Below are 22,320 nucleotides of genomic sequence, written 5' to 3'. Positions count from 1 at the left end.
CTTATACAAAGTTTTTTTTAAAGATTTTATTTATTTATTAATGAAAGGGGGAGAGAGAGAGAGAGACAGACAGACAGACAGAGAGACAGAGAGAGAAAGAAGCAGGCTCCATGCAGGTAGCCTCACATGGGACTTGATCCCGGGTCTCTAGGATCATGCCCTGGGCTGAAGGTGGTGCTAAACTGCTGAGCCACCTAGGCTGCCCAATTTATACAAAATTTGAGTGGAAAGTTGCCACAGTTATATTTATGTCATTTACCAACAAGCCCCAGTTTATTATAGAAATGTATAGAATTAAACTAGTTATGAAATTTTAAAAGTAAATTATCACTGTGCTGCCCCAGATTTTCAGCTGCTGCCTCTGGATGTCTTTTTCCTCAATGGCTTTCTTGGCCAAAAGTAATGTCACATTTCAGTTCTAGATATAAAGAATTATTAGTACTTTCTCTAAAATTCAAGTCTGTTACAATAAATCAGTCCTTTGACATTTGCCAAATAATCAATGTTCTCAAGTAGTAGCATCATTAATAATCATTCATTTGCCAATAACCATGCTATGATACTTGCACCATGTATGTATATATTTTTATTAAGCTTGATTTTTCTGAGTAGGCGGAAGGCTTGTTCCATTCTTCTCATTTTAAGAGGAGTTTAGGGATTTAAGGCTGCTTAAAGGAATCCATAATGATGTTGGAACACAGAGGATAGGCAGAAAAATTAAAGGGACCAGACTTACAGGGCACAAATTAGAAAAGATTTGTAATGCCTTGCAAGTACACTTATTCAGTCTCTTACTAACTCATTATGTTTTTATTTGATAAACCATATGAAGCATATAAAAGCTGTTGTGGTGTCTGGCTAATTTCCATTTCAGAACTGACAGAAGCAGCTATGAAGTATATACTATAAAGAAACTGGACAAGAGAAATGAGAAATCATTTGAACACCATTAAAATTGTTAAGATTTACTAAAAGAGCTTGTGTAATGTATAAAAAATCAAGCAGATTTCATTCTATTAGCAAAGTCCAAGTCCATCTTGCCCAAAGACAGAGAATTAGAAGACTTAGCATCTGAGTCCGGCTCAACATACCCCCAAAAAGCCCATTTTTGCTTCTTGAATTGGCAGCATAATATTGTACTGTGTGTGATATATGACGTACACAAATGCATTGTATTTTTCATTTAGAAACAACCTAGAATTATGAAAAGGAGGGCATATTATATCACAGCTGTCTATTGAAGTCACAACATTTGAGAACAAGCTTTAAAATGTCGGTAGTAACACTGTATTGAACATGTTTTTTACTAGTCTCTCACTTCCTCCAGACTCTTAACTTCTTGTGAGCAGGAACCTCATCTCAAACTATCTATAATTCCCACAACCAGTTTAGCACCTGATATGGTCTGTGCTCAGAACAGCTCACTAAATGACTATGCAAACCCCCATTTACATTTACATTATACCTTTTCCTTTAAACCTTAAGCTTTCACAGAACATGATTTGAATGGTACCTTGATTCTTTAAGTAGAGAACTGGGAATATCTATAATAGGAGGAGTGCATATGTGTACTTGTCTGAGAGAAAAATCAACACTTCCAATATGGAAAAACTTCTGGAAGCTTCATAAGAGAAAGAAGTTATAGAGTCTGCAGTCCCAGGTTTGGCCACTCTCAGGAGCTCTCCTCAAGCCTTGCGATGGGCTCTTAGGCTAATTTGAGATCAAGCCAGAACTTTGTATTTCATCCCCACGTTGTCTTGTGGAGCAGTAATAGTAATGCACTGAAAATTCTATTGATTCTGTTCACCTAATCGCCCTTTTTTACCCATCTTCTGGGCTTCAAGTAGGTAGGGTTCTTAATCTGTGGTCCATGGACCATGGTCTCCAAAGGGTCTGGAGATGAAGCTCTATTTCAGTATGATTAATTTCCTTTGTGGGACGCCTGGGTGGCTCAGTGGTTGAGCTCAGTGGTTGCCTTTGGCTCCTTCATCTGGCTCCCTGCATGGAGCCTGCTTGTCCTCTGCCTATGTCTCTGCCTCTCTCTCTCTATGTCTCTCATGAATAAATAAATAAAATCTTTAAAAAATTAGTTTCCTTTGTAATCTTATTTTATTTCATACATTGAAAGCAATATTCTGAGACAGAGTCTATAAGCTTCATCAGATGGCCAAGTGGGTCCATAGCACAAAAATGGTTACAAACACCAGGCTGCCTTGGCTGAAAGGTCCTTGTTTATTACTTTTCTCTCCTATTAAGTCATAAAAACAACTTCTCATGCCACATATATTTTATTTGCTTCCCAGAAGATTGACTATCTAAACTTAACTTCCTGATTATTTTCTCGATCTCAGGCATAACAAACATGTCCCAGAAAACACTACTTCTGCTATTATTCAAACAATTGCTAAACTATTACCCCAATTTACCTAGACTAAAAGTAATTTTGCATTACAGGGACCATTGAAGTTAGAAGCTTTTTAGAATTTTTTAATGTTCATTTTTAAGGTTTTACCTTGTGAAGGGATAAAGATTTGTGTTTCCCCTAATTCCTATGAAGCTCTAACCCTGGGACCCTCCTGATGGGATTCATGTCTTTATAAGAAGTGGAAGACAGAAAGATCTCATTCTCTCCCAGAGTGTGTACCCAGCAAAGGCCATGTGAACATAGCCATCAGCAAACCAGGAAGAGGGCCCTCCCCAGATATCTAATCTGCTGGCACCTTGATGTTGGACTTCCCAGATTCTAGAACTGTGAGAAATACATTGCTGTTGTTTTAGCCACCCAATCCATGCTATTTTGTTAACAGCAGCAGCATAAGCTAAGATGTGCTTCTTCTCATTTATAGGTGTTTATCAACTACATAGGGTTCACCAATACCAATAAGCTTTTATAAAATAGCAACTTCCTAAAGAAAGAATTTTTAAAGAAAGATTTATTTATTTATTCATGAGAGACACAGGAAGAGAGGCAGAGACACAGGCAGAGGGAGAATCAGGCTTCCCATAGGAAGCCTGATATGGGACTCAATCCTGGATCCCATGAGCTGAAGGCAGATGCTCAACTGCTGAGCCACCCAGTTGTCCCAGAAAGAATTTCTAATACTATTTTTTTCAGCATGGTTCAATTAGATGCTTAAACACACAATGAAAGAAAGAAATCCCAGACACGCCATATTTCTTCACAGCTCAACCTTGTTGCCATCACTAGCTAAGAGGCAAGGGAGAAATTTTGTGTGCAAATGGCTTAATATTTTAGTCTCCACAATCAGGCTCCTCTCCTCTAAACATCTCAAAAGCCTGCATCTGGACAAATGGCTAGATGATTTGTAGACAGAGTTGAAGAACATCAATCCACTGTGGGGATGAGTTTACTCATGTCAAGCTCAATGCATTTCACTAGCAGCTTTGTTTATTTGTGTTGAAACCAGAAGAGTTTCAAGATTTCAGATCATGGTGTGACTAGAAGAAATAGAAATTTTATACTGAAACACCATTTCTTCATTGTGACATCTCTCTTTTCCTGTGGAAACAATTGTTCTTCACACCTTTTCTTGACCTTCATTTCTCTGGTAAATGTTTCTCTGAGGAAGCAAAATTCTACATTTCTCACACTAGCTAGGGTGGGATGGGATGCAGAACCAGGAGGAAAGGAAGAATAAGGTTTAAATGGCTCTTCTCACTTTCAACTTCAGTATATTCCTGTAAGTTAAGAAGTCTGACATAAGTTGGAGTTGAGTAAATTCCAATGAGTAACAGTCAACATTCATGAGACACAGGGCACTCAAGCAGCCCTTCAAAGGTTTAGCACTTGTAGAAATCCAGGCTCCTCCAGAGAATTCCTGGAATATGCAGTATAACCTACAGATGCACCTTTGACTGATTTCCTTCTCATAGTCTTTCTTTTGCCCCTGAATACCCCGTTTGGCTCTGTCCACCTGGTGCCTTTGATTTAAGCCCCTCTTTTATTCAGATCTAACCCTTGAACATTCTCCATAAAAACCAGACTCCTAGGGTGATGAGGACTTAAAAATATTACCTACCTCTCCATGCTAGGTCTGGACTGATGGAAAACAGAAAAGAACACAGCAGTTGGACTTTACATTTGTTGTATTTCCATGTGTATTATCTTATTTGACGGCCACATCCATTCTATGAGCAATGTAGGCCAAGAGTGGTTTCCTAACTTAGAGAAGCAGAAAATCAGTTGTAGGGCAGCATGACTTCTATGATCTGCTGTTTGTAGGTGAAATGACAGTCATCCTCGGGGGTTCTGATACCCTACTGAGTACTCTTCTGGCTCTTCTTGCTCCATTTGAAAGAGACAAGAAAACTAACCCATCAGTGGAGGAGATGTCCCAGCTTTGTTCAGGATCCTTGAGAATGCCCAAGAAAATTATCCTTAGCAATATCTCTTGATGGCTTTTCAAAATGCTTTCTGAATGGCATGGGAAAGTATGGAAACTATGAAAGCATAACACCTGCGGTGGCCACTTCGAAATTAAACTTGATGTTGTCTGGTAGGGAAACAAAGATTTAGGTTTCTGGACTGATTAGATCTGCTCCACTCTCAGTTATCATCTAATAAATTACCATCTTACTCAGCATAAGCTTAAAAAGGAAATTTCAGTAGCCCAAGACCAGGAAGCGAAAGGACATTGACTCACATAACTAATGAAAACTGCCAAACACTGAATTAACTGCGCACTTATCCTGGATTTTCTCAACACTTACAGCTTTCACAAAAGCTGCAGCTCTGAAGTTGTACAGAATAGGATTCTGATCCGTACATGAACAATAGTGGAGTCAGAAGTATCTAATCTATGATTGCCTTCAGGTTTTCAGAACATCTTTTAGTTTGTCTCAAATCTAGAAAACAAGTTTTCACCCAGGTGGTCAAAGCACAGCATGTTGTGGCCCAACGTGGTAAGAGGGAGGCTGGGGAAAGGCCAGGAGATGGATGAAGACAATCAGTGGCTGGAAGCCCAGGGGAGACTCCATTCCTGGTCTCAACAGGAAACAAAGCACAACTGATAGTCACAGAGCCAGGCTTTCTCTCCATCAGCATCATGACTTTTCCTATCACTGCCTGCATCTGAAATATCTCCATTCCTCACGACCTGGAAAACAGGCCAATCCTCCTTTTTTTTTTTTTCTTTTCTTAATCAGCTGAGAGCTGTACTTGGAAGCAAAGTTCTAGAAGTAGACTCTGTGGGATTCCACCTATGTCCTGAGAGTGGTTGACAGCAATTTTTTAACCCCTTCATATTTTTTGGCTGAGACAGTCCTCCATGAATAGACTTAATACCTGTTTATTCTACTGCTATTAAAAAAGTCTTCTGAAAGCTGCCAAAGGATGTTTTCACCATGTTCCTAGCAATGAATAGTTCTGCCTTTTCTGACGATATAAGCAAGCCTGTGATTGACTGCCAAACTTAAAATTCTCGGGCTGAATCAAGTACACTAAAGCAGTGTTTCTCAAACTATGGGTCTCAATCCATTAGTGGGTTGTGAAATCAATTTAGTGGGTAGCAAGAAGCATCTTTTAAAATATGAAAGAAAGTTGCCTGGAAGGAGTTCCCTATACTTACTAAGAGTAAGGATTGTTTTGTGGAACTTTTGTTTGAGTTTGCAGACACACACCACTCGTAGGCTCAGTAGTTATATAAAATGTATTTTTTACTGGGGACTGTGGTCATCCGTTTAAAGCCACTGCACAAAGCAATGCCAGAAACTCTGAAAGAAGTGACTTGCTTAAGGAAATAAAGCCCTTCTGATTTCTGACTGTCGTCCAGAGTGCTGGCTAAGAAAAGAGAGGGGAGAGGAGACTCACGAAAAATGGACAGGAGCCCAGTATGGGGTTTCAAGCCAGAGGCTTACTGGCCAAATGGGAGGGTTGGCAAGTGGACAGACAAGGGCTTTATTACTGCTGCTTATTAGCTGCATGAAGACTAGGGAATTTTTAAAGAAATCAAGCACATAGGATTTAAAATGCCAATAAGATCGCTAGGTATGCAACTTCACTTTGAGAGAAGTATTTCATAGACTTAGTGGTTGATGGTTTGCACAAAGTTCTAAATTCTTAGTAAATACAAACAAGAGTTTGTGTGCTTGAGATGTACATTCTATTAGGTAGAAACATAAAACAGTGCCACAATCTGCTCATTTTAACTGCAGTTTTATATAGTTCTGACTTCAAAAAAATTGCATTCTAATTTTTGTTCAGGTAAAACAGCCAGTGTGTCTGTGTACATCCATCCATTTCACAATCTTTTTGTGAGGAGGGGGTTAGAGGCTAGGGTGCTAAGGACTAAAATACAACTTTGCCTTTCAGAAATAAAATTTAAAATATCACTTGCTTATTTATTACAATTGCACTTAAAGAAAACCTAATTATCTCCAGGGATTTGTTTCTTGGTTAAAGGATATTAAATGTGGCCTAGGCTAAAACATCTATAAAGACTCTTACTTTTTTTTTTTTAAATAAAATCCCACTAAAGTATTTTTAAATACCTTGAGATTGAAGTCAGTTTCCTTACTTACTGGCATGACTAAAAATTCTCTGTCTTCATATAAACAAAAATTCTGAGTATTGGGATGTTTCCTATCATGCTGACAAATCTAAAATCTCCACAACTTTACCTACAGATTTCCCCATCTCCAGCAAAGATCTTTGATGCTTTTCATAAACAACTTCCTTATTTTCAAAGGCAATGCTTAGCTTCTTCCTCCTGATTTTTAACTGTGGCAGATAGTATTTATTTTTCTGGATACTATTTCCTAGCAAAGGAGAAATCAACTAGGTTGTGCTTCCTTTCATTCCCTCAGCTGCCCAGAAACGTGTCTGCAAGGCAATAAAGTTTTCCATAATGTCTGAGCTCAAAAAATATGAGCCAAGATAAACCCCAAAACACTGGCAGAGAGAAAAATAGCTGGTGCTTAGTTACGTTTCTTTTTAGATATGAAGGAAGGGAAATAAATCTTCCAGCAAGTTTGCTTTAATTAAATGCAATGCATATTTCTCTCTTCACGGGCCATGCAGTCTCAGAGAGCTGTGTGTCATGTTCTGGGCCCTTCTGAAATGTCTGAATTGACACCAGAGACATCTTGTAAACAAAATGTTCTTTCAAGTCAGCATCATATCCTAGGCATGTTCACTATAAACTTCAAAAACTATGTTCAACATTTTGAAACAGAATGATTATGGATCAAAGTTCCTCCGGAGATATACTCAAAGGACTTAAGTCATTAAAGGTGTGATTTTCTGACAACTTAATTCAGTTCCTGCCCCAAGAGATATGATGCACAATTAAGTGGTTAGAATACTCTAATTAATAAGAAATTGAAAAGAATCTCTGACGAGAGGAGCCTGATTTTTCTAGAATTGTTGATCCTGGGCTGGTGTTTAAATCATTCACAGCAGCTGAACTGCCTACTAATGACTAACCTTGAAACCTTTTACTTGGAGATCCCAAAGCAGTCATCGAGGCTAATATTTTTCTGTGCTCTGCCAGGCATGGAATAAAAGATCCTAAAATGATTTTTGAAATTTTTCTGACTGACCTGACTGTAGGGAAATGGCTTAGTTACCCGAGATGTCCCAGTCCTGTTCCCACAAATTTCCATATCAAAGAGGAGCAGTTAGACCAGATGAGCTTCAATTTGGGCTTAGTCTTGGGGCACCTGGGTGGTTCAGTGGTTGAGTATCTGCCTTTGGCTCAGGTTGTGATCCTGGGGTCCTGGGATCTAGTCCTGCATCAGGCTCCCCACAGGGAGCCTGCTGCTCCCTCTGCCTGTGTTTCCTCCTCTCTCTCTGTGTCCTTCATGAATAAATAAATAAAATCTTAAAAAAAATAGCTTAGTCTTAGGACTCCTCACGACTGTGTAAGGATGGGGGTGGAGTGGGGTCTGGTGGAGGGGGTGGCACTTGTTCTGGTCACCTGTGATTAGTGACACTTTCCCTCCAGAGAGCCTTCCCAAACTAAGAGAGACCCATAAAATAGGTTCCTGTTTCCCTTTTCCTCCTACAACAGGAGACGAAAAGCCCAGCTGTACCTGAACCCAAAGTTCAAAGAAACACTTAAACTAAATTCCTAAGACACAACAGTCAAAGGATTTTAGAATAAAGACTCTGGGAAAGGGAAGCATTTTGAATCATGGCTCTGCCATTTTCTTTCATTAGCAAATGACACAGGATCCTGCTTAGACCTATCTCAAATATGAGGTACAGGCTTCTTGCTTTCAAAGCTCCATCAGGCACTCCGAATGCACGGGTTATTGTTAGGTATATTTCATGCAAGAGAAAACAGTGGCTCTCTTATACACTGTCAATAAGGTGGTAAATCAGTCCAGCATTTTGGCAAAATCTGTCAAAATTCCAAGAGCATATATCTTTTGATCTTGCAAACTCACTTCTTGGAATTTATCCCACAGACACAATCTTTCATATAGATGTATCCACCGTGGCTTGTGTAAATGCTCATCAGCAAAAGACCCAGTAAGTAAGTTTTGTATAGTAATTATACTACAGACTAGTCTGTGGCTATTAAAAAGAATGAGAGGGAGTAAGGGTATACTTACAGTTTTATTTACACAAACAAAATCATCGCATCTATTACTTGTGAAGTATAGTTGTATAGAGAGGTATGGAAAGGTGTCAAAGTTTTGTTATTTAAAGTAAGTCATAGTATGATATATAGAGTACAACATAGCTTGTGCAAAAGATATATTTGGGTGTATGTGTGTGTATAGTAAAAATGCTGTGCATACAAAGTTTTTGATGGTATACAAAAAAATTTTACTAGTGGTGACCTATAAGGAGTAGGGTTCATATCCTTCTGAACTTCTCAATGTCATTAAATTTTTTTTTTACTATAAGCTTGCATTACTTTTAATAAAATACTTTTTAAAAAGCTCCATGGTCACAGTTTCTACAAAAATGATGCTTTTCAGCCCCTAAGGGCCATTAGGGATGTGTGTAACTGTTATATTTTGGGTGGAAGCATGGCTCTGAACGAGATGTAGACCCTGGCTCCCTCTTCTAAGTTTCCCATATATTCATTGCATTAAGTGCACCATTTTGCTCCTTGTCCTTCTCCCCGGCTGGACTGTAAACTGCCCTGCTCAGAGCCAGCAACCATCCCGCTCTCATTAACAAATCCCTGGTTCTCAGCACAGTACCTGGCAAATAGAGGGTAGCTAATAAATCTAGTTGTTAAAAAAAAGTCAGTGGCCCCACCTCAACTACAGTTGTAACAGGATCATTAAATGTTAGGTTTAAAAAATCAATAAAGGAAGGAGGGAAATTTGCTTTGAAGCTATTTGCAAAATTAGCTATAAACCAAAAATTCAAATTGCAAGGAATAGACTGGAGGCCTTCAAACTACTCTTTGGAAGACTTTGTCTACTCTTGTTCTCATTTTCACAGTTCCTTCAAAAGCCTTCTCTCGCTCTCGTGATAAAGGACAGCTACTCCTGCAAAATGTGTTTCGCTAAGATTTAAAACTGCTTGCTGGAGTTTCTCCAGAAATTCTGAAAAAAAAAAAAAAAAAAAAGGATTTTGGTGAAAATGTTCATTTCATTTGATTAAACTATCCATTTGTGGAATTTGATGGAGAGGGGAACAGGTGGATGGAAGAATCAGGAGTACACGGTAAGTCAACCAAAGACCACAATTGCTTTCTGGAATTGAAAGCTAATAGAATGCTTTGGAACACGGATGTCTGGCTTGGTAGCCCAAACTCTTCCAGAAGTCCTGAGTCTGCTAAAGGGAAGGCTCTCCTTGGCCTTCCTCTGAGAGGCAGTATTTTGTAGTGGTTTTGAAGTCAGGATCTCTGGGTTCAAATGCAACTCCATTATTTTACTAGCTGTGCAACCTCAGGAAGTTTGCTTCACCTCTCTCAACCTGTTTCCTTATCAGTAAAATAGGATAACATAGTTCCATCTCATAGACGGTTTGTGAAGGTTGAGTGAGATAATAGCCATAAGACATTTTATATGGAGTACCATAAGGGTTAACAAATATTACGGCTTTGTGTAAATAATATAGTAAGTACATTCTGGCAAAACAACACAAGAATACCATAAACACAGGATTCTAGCTGCAAATTTGGACCAGTTCCCCTGGCTTCCTGGTCCTTTCACAATCTATGCCAGAGTTCTCAGGCTATGGTAAAACATTCGTATCCCATAAACTACCCTGGGGCATTTCAATGCAAAAATGGAAGTTTTGCCAAAGCTATTTTAAGTTATTTAAAAAATACCAAGTTTTACCAATTTTCTAAGAAAAACATATCATTTGATAGAACTTCTTAGCTGTAAAATTTTCATTTGTTTCTTTCTCATAGTTTTCTATACATGCTACCACTCACAGTCTGTCCCAGAATCAAGTATAAAATATTAGTAATTTCATTCAAAATTAGGTTAGTTACCCTTGAAATATCCCTGTATCAATGTGTTGTGGTGCTCTGAAAGAGGATCATCTTTTCCAGACACTCTGACACCCGAATGGATGGAGAACGTTGAGATGTTGTTAAATCAGCTAAGCTGTTGAGCTTTCCCCAGAGTTTGGAGCCACTCACACCAGTATTATCCAACTACACTGAGAGCCCATGCTTCCGGTCAAATAACACAAATGTTGTGGATATGTGACTCTAAGAGAAGTCCATATCCATGAAAACATCTCCTTCACACTAGCTGTACATTGCTTTCTAATAAGTGACTGGCTCTCAGTAGTCATCCAAAACTTGAAAGGAATCAGGATAGAGATGTTCTCACTTAAAAATCCGAAGATAAATTATTTGCAAATTCAGGAAAAAGATTCTTGCAAATTCAAGAAAATCCTTATTAGTCTTCTGAAAAACCATATTAAAAAATGCCCCTATACCTATGATAGTAACTCAAATTTCTCACATAATCTATTTTAAATGTTGCCCCAGGTCTGAAAACTTACCATGGTGGTTCTTGGAAATCCAATTTAAATGATAAAGAAAGCTGATATTCTTTATAGGAAGGCATACATGGACACATTATTATATTATTGGAACCAGCTCAAGATACAAGAATGAAGTTTGAACATACGTAAATATAAGCAACATTTTGAAAAACCAAATCATTTATGTCAGTACATGATGTGTGACAGCTCTAACCACAATTATGTATACTTAGAAGATGCAAACATGGATTTTTCAGAGGTAGTATTTTATGGCACAACAATGTATAATTATACAAAAGCAGGCAGTTAAATAGCTACAAGTCTGTGCATGGAAGTTATTGATTAGCATGCAACTTCCTGACCCGATATTAAATTGAGTGATTTAGATGATGCTTTTTAAGATTACATAGCATAGTGTTTCACGTATAAAGATAAGTTTTGTTCAGAAGTTTTTCATTTAAGATAGTTACTATATTTGAACTTTTTACTTACAAAATTTTATTTCAGTAAGTTTGCTTAATATAACAGCACAGAATGGTCACTTTGTACTTCTGAATTCAACTGGAATTGGCTAGCCTTCCTCATTTTGACTCACACAGACAAATTAGAGGGCAAAAGTAAGCAAATCTTATAGCATGGAGCACTGGAAAGCCAACTGGGGTTCCTGAAGTTTGGGTCCCAGGCCTAGGCCTACTGTGTGTCTGTGGCTAGTCTCTAGCCTTCTCCAGCTGTCACGCTTCCCATCTGTAAAAGAATGAGATTTATCCAATGATGTCTAATAAGACTTATTGTGATAATGGCAATGCTCTTTATCTGCATTGTCCAAAGTGGTAGCCATTAGCCATGTGTGGCTCTTGAGCCCTTGAAACATGGCTAGTGTGACTGAGGAAATGAATATTTAACTTTGTTTAATTTTATCAGTTTGCATTTAAATTAAATAGCCACTGGTGGCTGGTGGTTGCAGTACTGGATAGTACAGATTGGTGATTCCTTCTTATCTAAATGCTATATACTCCTCCGACCCCAACTTATCACTTAGTTTTCTCTTTGTACTTTCACCTCTACAACTCCATTTTCTTTTCTTTTTTTAAAGATTTTATTTATTCATGAGAGACATACAGAGACAGACAGACAGACAGAGACAAAGGCAGAGGGAGAAGCAGGCTCCATGCAGGGAGCCGAAGTGGGACTCGAGCCTGGGTCTCCAGGATCAGGCCCTGGGCTGAAGGTGGCGCTAAACCACTGAGCCACCCGGGCTGCCCAACAACTCCATTTTCTTTTTTGTTTCAATTAGAATTAAAGGTTAGATATGCCTCCATTGCCGTTCCAGCTGAGAGTCAAGAGCTTAGAATTAACCTGTAGCTTTAACCCACTACTTGAAATGGAGAAAAGGACTAGGTATTAAGAGCCTCTTTGATCTTCCATTAGGGTCCAGTTGGAGAGTCAGCAGTTATTTGGATGGAATGAGAGCTGACATTTATCGAGTCAAAAGGCAGCATTGATGTGGCTTCCTATTTTAGGATAATGTCAGCTTCAGTTAGAAGCTTCACTGTCCAAAGCTTCTGCTAATAAATATGGCCAAACTGTCAGGATGGGCAATTCATTTGCCAAACATCTCAACTGTAATTAGGTGGTGTGATTCCTACCACGTGCCAAGGCCTCGGACTAAGTTCTGAGACTGGGAATTTGAGTAAGTTTCTCTCCTCCTTTAAGAAGAGCCCAGATCTAAAAGAGGAGCCTGGCCAGTAGATAAATATTTATAACACACCATGACACATCCCATAATCAATATGTGAACAGTGGGTTGTAAGAATACAAAGAAGGAGCAAATCTTCATCCTCAATTCCTGGCAAGCTAGGGAAGGTTTCAGAAATGAGTCATCATAGGGTGAACAGGAGTATATTAAGGTATCAAGGATGGAGAAGGGCATTTCTGACAGAGGAGCATGGTTCCTTCAGGGATGTCCATTGAATAGGGCTGTCTGGAAGATTTATGCTTAAGTTTATGAGAACCAAGTAAGACATTACAACTGATTTTGCTGCCTCTCACTAAAGAGTCTTTAAGCTAAACTATTTCTCCAATAGGTAAAATGATTCAAACTTTGGGCTCTGAATGTTTGCTTATTTCAAGGACAACTTCCACTTCTTTGATAAATGACGAGAGCCCTACAATTTCCAATCCCAATTAGCTCCACCTCTTGGACATAGTAAAGGAAATTCTAAGGCATATCTGAGAGAAGTCTTTTGTTTTTTTAGATTTATTTATTTATTTATTTATTTATTTATTTATTTATTTATTTATTTATTTATTTATTATATGAATAGGGAGAGGGGCATAGGGAGAGAGAAAATATCAAGCAGATTTCACACTCAGCATGGAGCCCAATGCAGGTCTCACAACTCTGATATTATGACCCGAGCTGAAACCAAGAGTCAGATGCTAAACTGAATGAGCCACCCAAGTGCCTTGAGAAAAAGTCTTTTGAAGGTACTGAGTGCAAGGTAGGATCCATGAGAGGAGGCAAAGAATTATGAATTTCTGTAAACATGGAGTATAGTTTTCTTGGGAACATTGAATTCCCAAACAAAATAGCAGCCCTTTTCATCACCAGAGTGATGAATTTTGGAATACAAGCCTTGGGAAAGTTCAATGTAAATCTCTGTGAAATCTCATAGTCTCCAAGAAGTGTTTGCTAACTGCATTTTCTTTTCCTACAGTGAAGTCACTGGGCCAGATGAGATATAAAATGCTGGAAGCTGCATCTTGGTGAGCTGCAGAAAGTAATTTCTGCATTCTTAAGACTGCCCATTGAATGGCTGCACTTAGTTGTCTGTACAGTTACCCCACCCTTGCCTGCCATTTAGAAATTTACAGGCTAAAAGAAGGATGATGACTCAGACAGGATATTAAGGCCCTATAAACAAACACATACTCATCAGAGAAACATACAATAAATGTTTTCCTTATGTGAAAGCCACATGCCAGGGAAAATATGGTGGATGGAGTGCTGGTAGATTTGGTATTCACCAATTAGATGATGCTGAGATTCTCGCCATGTTTTCACTGCTGTTCATAAACACCTATAAAAGCTTTCCAAGCTCCTTCCCTCTGTTTTAGATAGTTGTTTGCAAATGCTGTAATTGAAATCATCAGGGGGAGCTTTTGAAAATTTGGATGCCCTGAAAAAAAAAATCTAGATGCCCAAGTCACTTTCCACACAAAGTAGGAGCTCTAGGGGTGGAATTCAGCCCTCAATATTTTTTAAACTCCTTGAGTGATTCCAAAATGCAGCAAAGTTTAGGAACCTCTGCATTAGGTCTGAGAGCAGTTTAATATAATAGTCCTAATTTTGGAGTTAAAAAATATAGATTCCTGTGCCCCACCCCAGACCCAGTGAATCATCTCTAGAGGTGGGAAGATCTTGATGTTTACTTTTCTTTTTTAGGATTTATTTTAGTGAAGGAGAGAGAGAGAGAAAGAGCATGTGTGCAAGGGCGAGGGGTAGAGAGAGAGAATCTCCAGCAGACTCCCCACTGAGTACAGAGCCCATCGTAGAGCTTGATCCCATCACCTTGAGATCATGACCTGAGCTGAAACCAAGAGCTGGATGCTTAACCAAATGAGCTACTCAGGTGCCCCTTGATGTTTACTTAAACAAAACAAAACAAAAAACTCCAAAGCCAGCCTGATGCCCACCCTTAGTTGAAAACCATGTTACAAAGCATGATTTTGAGTTCTCCTCTGATTTGTATATGAAACGTGAGAAAGATTAAAATAGAATGAGGTCCATTCAAAACTATATAGATGATACTTTCTGGAAACATCTCTTTGCTTATTTCTTTTTTTGGTTTCCACTTATTAAAGTGTAACACACTTATAGACATGTGCAGGGACTGTGAATATTTGAACTATGTAACCAGCACCCAGATAAAAAACCTGAAGGGTACCAGTCATCCTGGAGCCTTCCCTTGCAGGCATGCCCCAGGCCCTGTGGGAACCACAGACCTAATTTTTAGTTATCACTTCTTACTAAAAAGTTTTATTTGTTCCCATGGTCACATTGCAGTACAGTTGGCCTATTTAGATGCAAAAATTACTGAGAGATAATTAATGGGCCAATAGAGAATTTTGAAGTCAAATGGCCTAATCCATCTTTTATTGCTCTTGCTGTGGTCATTTAAAACAAGGAAGAACACCAGAAAGAAATATTTCCCCAGACTTTCATATGTTGTTAGTTATTGGGTGCAATTTTCCGGCACTCTGTCATCCTAAGCCTTGTGACAACTCTGCAAAAGTAAGAATTATTGTCATCTCTACTTAACAAATGAATAAACAGAGGCTTAGAGAGGAAGTAACTTGCCAGATTTGGCTTTAGGTCCGTTTTACACAGAAAGCCTTTCCCCGGTGCTGCCCGCTGTCTCTCACACTTGTAACTAATTGAGAGTTTAATCTCCTATAAATACCAGCATGAAAAAAGGTCTCCAGGCATTCATGCTATGAAATTGTGATTACAGATTGTAACTTATTGGGCTGTTTCTTTAAAAATCCACTCCAAAAATACTTTATGAACTGTAATTCTCAAATCACGTAGATGAGTTAGTTTATAGCTAATGTAGTGGGTTTTTTTCCTGATTAGGAAAGTAATTCATATTTGCTGTAGAATGATAAAAATATAGAAGAAGAAACTACGAATCATGCATTATACCCAAATGTTCTCTAAAAATAAGAAGGGCTTTCAAGAGCATGGGCAGGGTAGGTCTCTGGGAAGAGTTACTTGATCTTTGGAAGCTTTTTAGGAGATATGATGTGAATAACTTATTTTTGAATATTTCTAAGTATTCTGAAGTTAATACAGACCTGTCACTCTATACCACACAGTATGCAAACAACTTGAAATGATCACTAAACTATCTGATCTCAGGTTTTTACAGATTACCATGTGTAACTGCAGTTCCCCACAATTTAAAAAATAGTTCCTATGAACACACACCTTTCCTCCTTTTTTCCACTTGTTAATAGTATTGGCTAAAATTATGGTATTTAGAAATTTATCATCAGTATATCTGAATTCTTAATAGAGATTCCAGGAAGCCTTGAGTTTTCTGGGCAAGTGTGCTTTTTTTTTTTTTTTTTTTAAAGCAAACATACCAGAGTTTATACCTTTGAATGCATGTGGGTTTTTTTCTGGAGGAAAAGCTGTGTACCATTTCCAATGTGTTCCCATTGCCCAAAATATTTTGAGGGAATTACAGAAAGCAGGGGCAAGGCATCTTTGAATGGCATATCCCCACACTGCCTCCCAGTTCCTGGACTAAAAGGTGCAGAAACTTTCTCACTTACTCAGCAATGACTCTGTCAAAAGCCACTGATTACATCTCTGCGTCTGTCCAAATTACAAAACAATATACTCACTGTGCCTCAGGGAGAGCAGAACTCAAACACTGATTCTCCTGGACTTTGGCATCTACTCACAGGATCAAGGAGCTTGAGAGGTGAGCAAGGACGGCCTCCTACCTGAGGCTGACAGTTGGAGATCCAGGGGGCTTGTGACATGTGACTTCGCTCAGTTATACCAAGAATTAGGGAATCAACAAGTTTATACAGGATCCCAGGCATTGTGACTCAAAAGAAATAAATCTTTCCACCTAAAACCTCAAACTTCTAGCATGATCTATCAATCACTCTGCCCATAATAAAAGCTGATACTTATCCTTCAATACATTTCTCAAATCTCCTATATATACATACCCATGGTATAGGTATACCACAATGTTTTTCAATCATTCCCTGATTGCTGGGCATTCATTTTATTTCCAGATTCTTCTTTCCTTCACCACAACAATGATGTAATAACATTCTCGCGTACAAAATCTTGCATACTGATGCTTTTATTTTTATGGGCTAGTTTCCCAGAAGCTGAGTCATGTAATATATGATGTGTCTATGTATGTGTGTGTGTTTGCATTAAGAGTTTGCTAGAATGTTTTTCAAAAATTCACAAGACCACAGCAATGTACAGAGATCTACCTCACCCCACCTCCATCTCTCCATCTACCACAGTAGTGGATATTGGTGCTCTTTTAAAATTTTTACCAATTCGGTGGAGGGCTAGTATCTTATTATAGTGGATGAATGGTAGCCTCGTCCCCAAAAGATATGTCCATGTCCTAATTCCCAGAATCTCTAAATATGACCTCCTTGGAAAAAGGATCTTTGCCGATATAACTAAGGATATCTAAAAGAAATCATTGTGGATTATCTGGGGGCCCCTAAATTAATTAAATATCTTTATAAGAGAACACAGGAGAGAGATACAGGGAGAAGACAGCCATGTGGAGAAGGACGTGGAGACTGGAGTGATGGAGCCACCAGCCAATGAATACCTATAGCAGCCAGACACTGGAAGACCAAAGGATATATTTTCCCCTAGAGGCTTTGGGGGGGACTGTGGCCCTGACCTTGACTTTGGAATTCTCACCCTCAGAGCTGTGAGAATAAATTTCTATTGCTTTAAGCCACCAAGTATATAGTAATTAATTGTGGCACCTTTAGGGAACAAATATACTGATTGTTACCATAAACTTGTGTTTTTCTGAAAACTACTGATGTTGAACATCTTTTCATGTGGTTTTATCGGCCATTTGGATTTATTTGCTTTCATGTAAATTAACTATTCAGATTTCCCCCCATTTTTCCAGGTTTTTTTTCCTATTAATTCTTATAACCACTGTAAAAATGCAGATGTGAATATGTTGTCTGCCACATGTTGTAAGACATCTAGCATATGTCCTTTGAGTTTGTTTATAATATGTTTGGTCATGCAATTAAAAAAATTACATGGTACAGCATGCTCATCTTTTCCTTTATCCTTTATGAGTTAGTTCCTGTTGATTATGACTATTTCCCTGACATCTGAGTTACAAAAATATTCTCCTAAATCTCCTTTAAAATGTTGTGGGAGGCACAAAGAAGGTCCCCAAAGATATCCATGCTCTCAACCCTGGAACCTATGAAGATACTACCTTCCATGGCAGAAGGGACTACAGATGTGGTAAGGGGGCAGACTTGAGATGGGGTGATTATCCTAGATTATCCAGAGCGGCCCAATCTAGTCACACAAGTCCTTAATGGGAGATTATCCAGATGTGGTCAGAGGGAGAGGTTACTACAGAAGTATGGCTAAAGAGGTGCAACATTGCTGGCTCTGAAGATCGAGGAAGGAGCAACAAGCCCAGGAATGTGGACAATCCTTAGGAATAGCAAAGAAATGGATTTTGCCTCAGCTCCTCAGAAAGGAATGTGGCCCTGCTGACACCTTAGCCCTATGAGACCTATGTCAGACTTGTTACCTACAGAATTTAGATAATAAATTTGCCTTCCTTAAGGCACTAGGTTAGAGATGATTTGTTATAGTAGCACTAGACCACTAATACATTTTAATTGCTCCATTAAAAAAGTGTACCTTTATCTATCTATATTTACTCTTAAGGAGTAAATAGGGGTACAGCTTTAGTTCTAGATGGACTTTCCAATCAGTATTGATCAGTTTGCTTACTCCTTTGCCGATATCATGTTGTTTTGATATGGTCGCTTCACTTGATCGTAGCCAAAAGGCCAAGAAGCATTTGATAGGATGCTTCAATATGTTCAAATATCTAGTAGGCAAGGTAACCTACTTTCTTTTGTTTTGTTTTTAAAATAGTTTGTTGGGTTTTCACAGATAATGCTTTATATTTTTCAAATTATCATTTCTGTTAAAGTTTATTCCTAAGTATTTTAGAATTTGCACTGTTTTGGTAACAATTCCATCTCCATCTGCAACTGATTACTCATAAATAAAGCACACCATGTACAATTCTGTCTCAAAGCCTAGAACTTGCTGTTCCCTCTCACTAGAAGGGGTTTTTTCCAATTATCTGCATGGCAGGTTTCCTCATGGACTTTAAGCCTCTGCTCAGATGTTCACATTTTTAACAATGAGGTCTTCCCTCAACACCCCATAGGAAAACAGTATACTACTGCCTGCTGCCCACCTACCTACTAGCATTTGCTATACTTCTTTGGTTTTCTTTTTTTCTCCATAGCACTTGTAACCATCTGACTTATTATTAAGTCACTTGTGGCTTATTTTTCATTTCCTCCAACTGAAATGTCAGCCCCATGAGGAAAAGTGTTTTGTCCCTTTTGTTCACTACTATTATCTCCAGGCCTTAGAGGGGTACTTGATGTTCATTCAGTTGGGGTTCAATAAATATCTGTTGAATGACTAAAAAGAAGACCTATTGATTTTTCTACATTTATTTTTTAATCTAGCCACCTTGCCAAATATCATTACCAATTGTGGCAGCAATTTTTTACTGGGGTCTTTTGATTTTTGTAGATATGCCATCACTTCATCAACAAAAAATGATATTAGTTTTCTGGTTGCATGAATTATGTTAAATATTTATTCAATATAGATTTACTGGAACCTCTGAAGCTATGATGTATAATATTGGTGGAACCAGGGATTCCTATCTGTAGAAGATTGCAAAGATGATCTCAGTTATCCCTGTATCCATGCCCTCTTTGCCATGAGACTTTGTAGTGCCCTCACACCCTGAGTCTAGACTGAGCCACATGAGTGCTTAGTCAGTAGGATGTTAGCAAATATGATGCCGGCAGAGCCTTGAAAAATGCTCTGATGCTGGGCTTCCACTTATTCCTACTTCTCTGTCACCACCATGAGAGCATGCCTGGGCTAGCCTGTTGGAAGGTGAGAACATATTGTATAGGGTAAAATTTTCCTAATTGTTCTGGCAGAGGCCATCTTAAATTAGTCCACAGCCAGCCAGCCCCAGACACGTGAGCAAGCCCCGTCACGATCCCATGGCTGCCTAGATGACCTGTAGCTAACCAAAGACATGCACAAAAGCCCAGCCAGATACCCTGATCCTTATTGACTGTGAGTTACTTATATGTATATTATCATATGTCCCTGGAGTTTGGTAGTTGTTGACCACTGAACCACCCAGGCATCCCCAAATAATGTTCTGAGGCATTATTGTGACAATAAATCATTGATATGTTTTCTTATGCCTACATTTAAAATAAAGAGCCTTAGAGTTTCACCATTTAGCATTCTGTTATTTGTTAGTTTTTGGCAGATAGTCTTTATCATATTTAAGTAAAACAGAAAAAGAAAGCAATTAAGGTCATCATATTTAAGTAAAAGAGAAATAGAAAGTAAGGTTTTTAAAATTAAAAATGGCTGAATTTTACAAATGCTTTTCCTGCATAAATTTTTATAATCTTTTTTATTGATGAGATAAATTATTTTCAGAGCTCTCCTGATTTTTAACCATGTTTATGCTCTAGGAACAAGTCTTTCTTGGTCATAATGTGTTATTCTATTGGGGTCCTTCTGGATTATTTTATTTGGAAGTTTGTATCTATATATATAAGTGAAATTGGTCTATAGGTTTTTGGTTTATATTTTGTTCTCCAGGTTTTCAAATAAGGTCACATTGACTTTAGGAAATGATCTGGAATTTTCAGAATTGATCAATGAGCCCAAATACAAGAAAGGACATTAAGATTTGAAACACATAAGCCACACAATCTAACATTTCTCCTCAGACCTTGCATAACAATGGAACATTAATAAAATAAATAAATTACAAGGCTGAAGAGAAAAATTTAACTTACTTTACAAAGTAGGTACTTTATAATAGAGCATAATTTTAGATCATAAGCAAATAAAGTTGATATTAAATAAAAAGGCAATAGCTAGTCAATATATACTACTTGAAATATAAAAAAAAACTTCCTTCAAAATAACACTAGGATTTTTTAAAAAAGATTTTATTTATTTATTTGTGAGAGACACAGAGAGAGGCAGAGACATAGGCAGAGGGAGAAGCAGGCTCCCTGCAGGGAGCCCGACGTGGGACTCTATCCCAGGACCCCGGGATCACAACCTGAACCCAAGGCAGACACTCAACCACTGAGCCATTCAGGCATCCCCAAAATAACTCTAGGATTAATGAGAAAGGCAAAATTTTAGTCATAAACTACCTAGAACCAATGAAAGGGAGAATATTTACTTTCTACCAAAACATACAGAATATAGCTAAAGGTATATTCAGAGGAAAATATATAGTTTATAGTTTTGACAGCTTTATTATTGAGACTTGTAAAACAAATGAACACAGTGCTGATACTAAGAAATTCCATGAACTCCAAAAGGATAAACCTTGAGTAAAGTATGAGGAAGGAATTAGTAAAGATAGATACTAAAATGAATGAAGTGGAAAACAAAAATGGTAGAAAGAACAAATAAATTCAAAAGCTATTTCTTTTGTAAAATATAAAAACCACTGTATGAGTATGATTAGGGAAAGAAGAGAGGAAAATATTAGGATTGCAAAGATGAAACACATACAAACATTAATTATAAAAAAGTACTATGTTAAATCCTATTGCAATAGATACGAAATTCTAGAGAGAATGGATTATTTCTTAACAAAGTAAGAATTAGCTAACCCAAAAAAACATAGAAGAATTTAATAAAAAGAGATTGAAGTGGTGATTAAAATTCTATCATTTAAAAGGGTGTACTGGGGGTAGGAGGAGTACCAGGATGAAGCAATTTCACAGCTGGGCCCCAACTAACTCTTAAGAACAGATAATTCCAATGCTACTTAAATTATTTTGGACCATTTACTCAAAGGATACAAAAGTATGAATTGGGAGGGATACTTTGTACCCTGATGTTTATAGCAGCATTATCAACAATAGCCAAATTATGGAAAGACCCTAAATGTCCATCTACTGATGAATGGACAAAGTGGTATATATATATATGCATAATGGAATATTACTCAGCCATAAAAAAGAACAAAATCTTGCCATTTGCAACCACATGGATAGAACTAGAGAGTATAATGCTAAGCAAAATAAATCAGAGAAAGACAAATACTATATGATTTCACTCATATGTGGAATTTAAGAAACAAAACAAATGAACATGGGAGAAAAACAGAGACAAACCAAGAAGTAGACTCTTAACTAAAGAGAACAAACTGATGGTTAACAGACAGGAGGGGGGTGAGGGGATTGGGTAAAACAGATGATAGGGATCAAGGAGCAAATTTGTTGTGATGAGCTCCAGGTCTTGTATGGAAGTGTCGAATCACTCTAATATACACCTGAAACTAATATTACACTGAATATTGACTGATTGAAATGTAAATAAAAACCTGGGGGAAAAAACTATTCTGGACCACTGAAAAAGATGAAAAGATCCCAAATTCATTTCAAACTATATACAGATCAGTGATTCTCAGAGTGGTTTCCTGGACCAGCAGCATCAGCATCATTTGGAGACTTGTTAGAAGTACAAATTATCT

The 22,320-nt window shown here is 38.0% G+C and overlaps 1 protein-coding gene across 21 annotated transcripts in view; it reads right to left on the bottom strand.

Moving 5' to 3' along the window:
• Positions 1–22,320, bottom strand: part of THRB (thyroid hormone receptor beta) — a 371,974-nt gene that overhangs the window by 160,740 nt on the left and 188,914 nt on the right. The gene's annotated exons all lie outside the window — the stretch shown is intronic.

Source organism: Canis lupus, chromosome 23 (genome assembly GCF_003254725.2).
Source record: "Canis lupus dingo isolate Sandy chromosome 23, ASM325472v2, whole genome shotgun sequence".
Lineage (NCBI taxonomy): Eukaryota > Metazoa > Chordata > Mammalia > Carnivora > Canidae > Canis > Canis lupus.
Note: the sequence above shows the minus strand (reverse complement) of the source record. Positions and strands in the feature narration are given on the sequence as shown.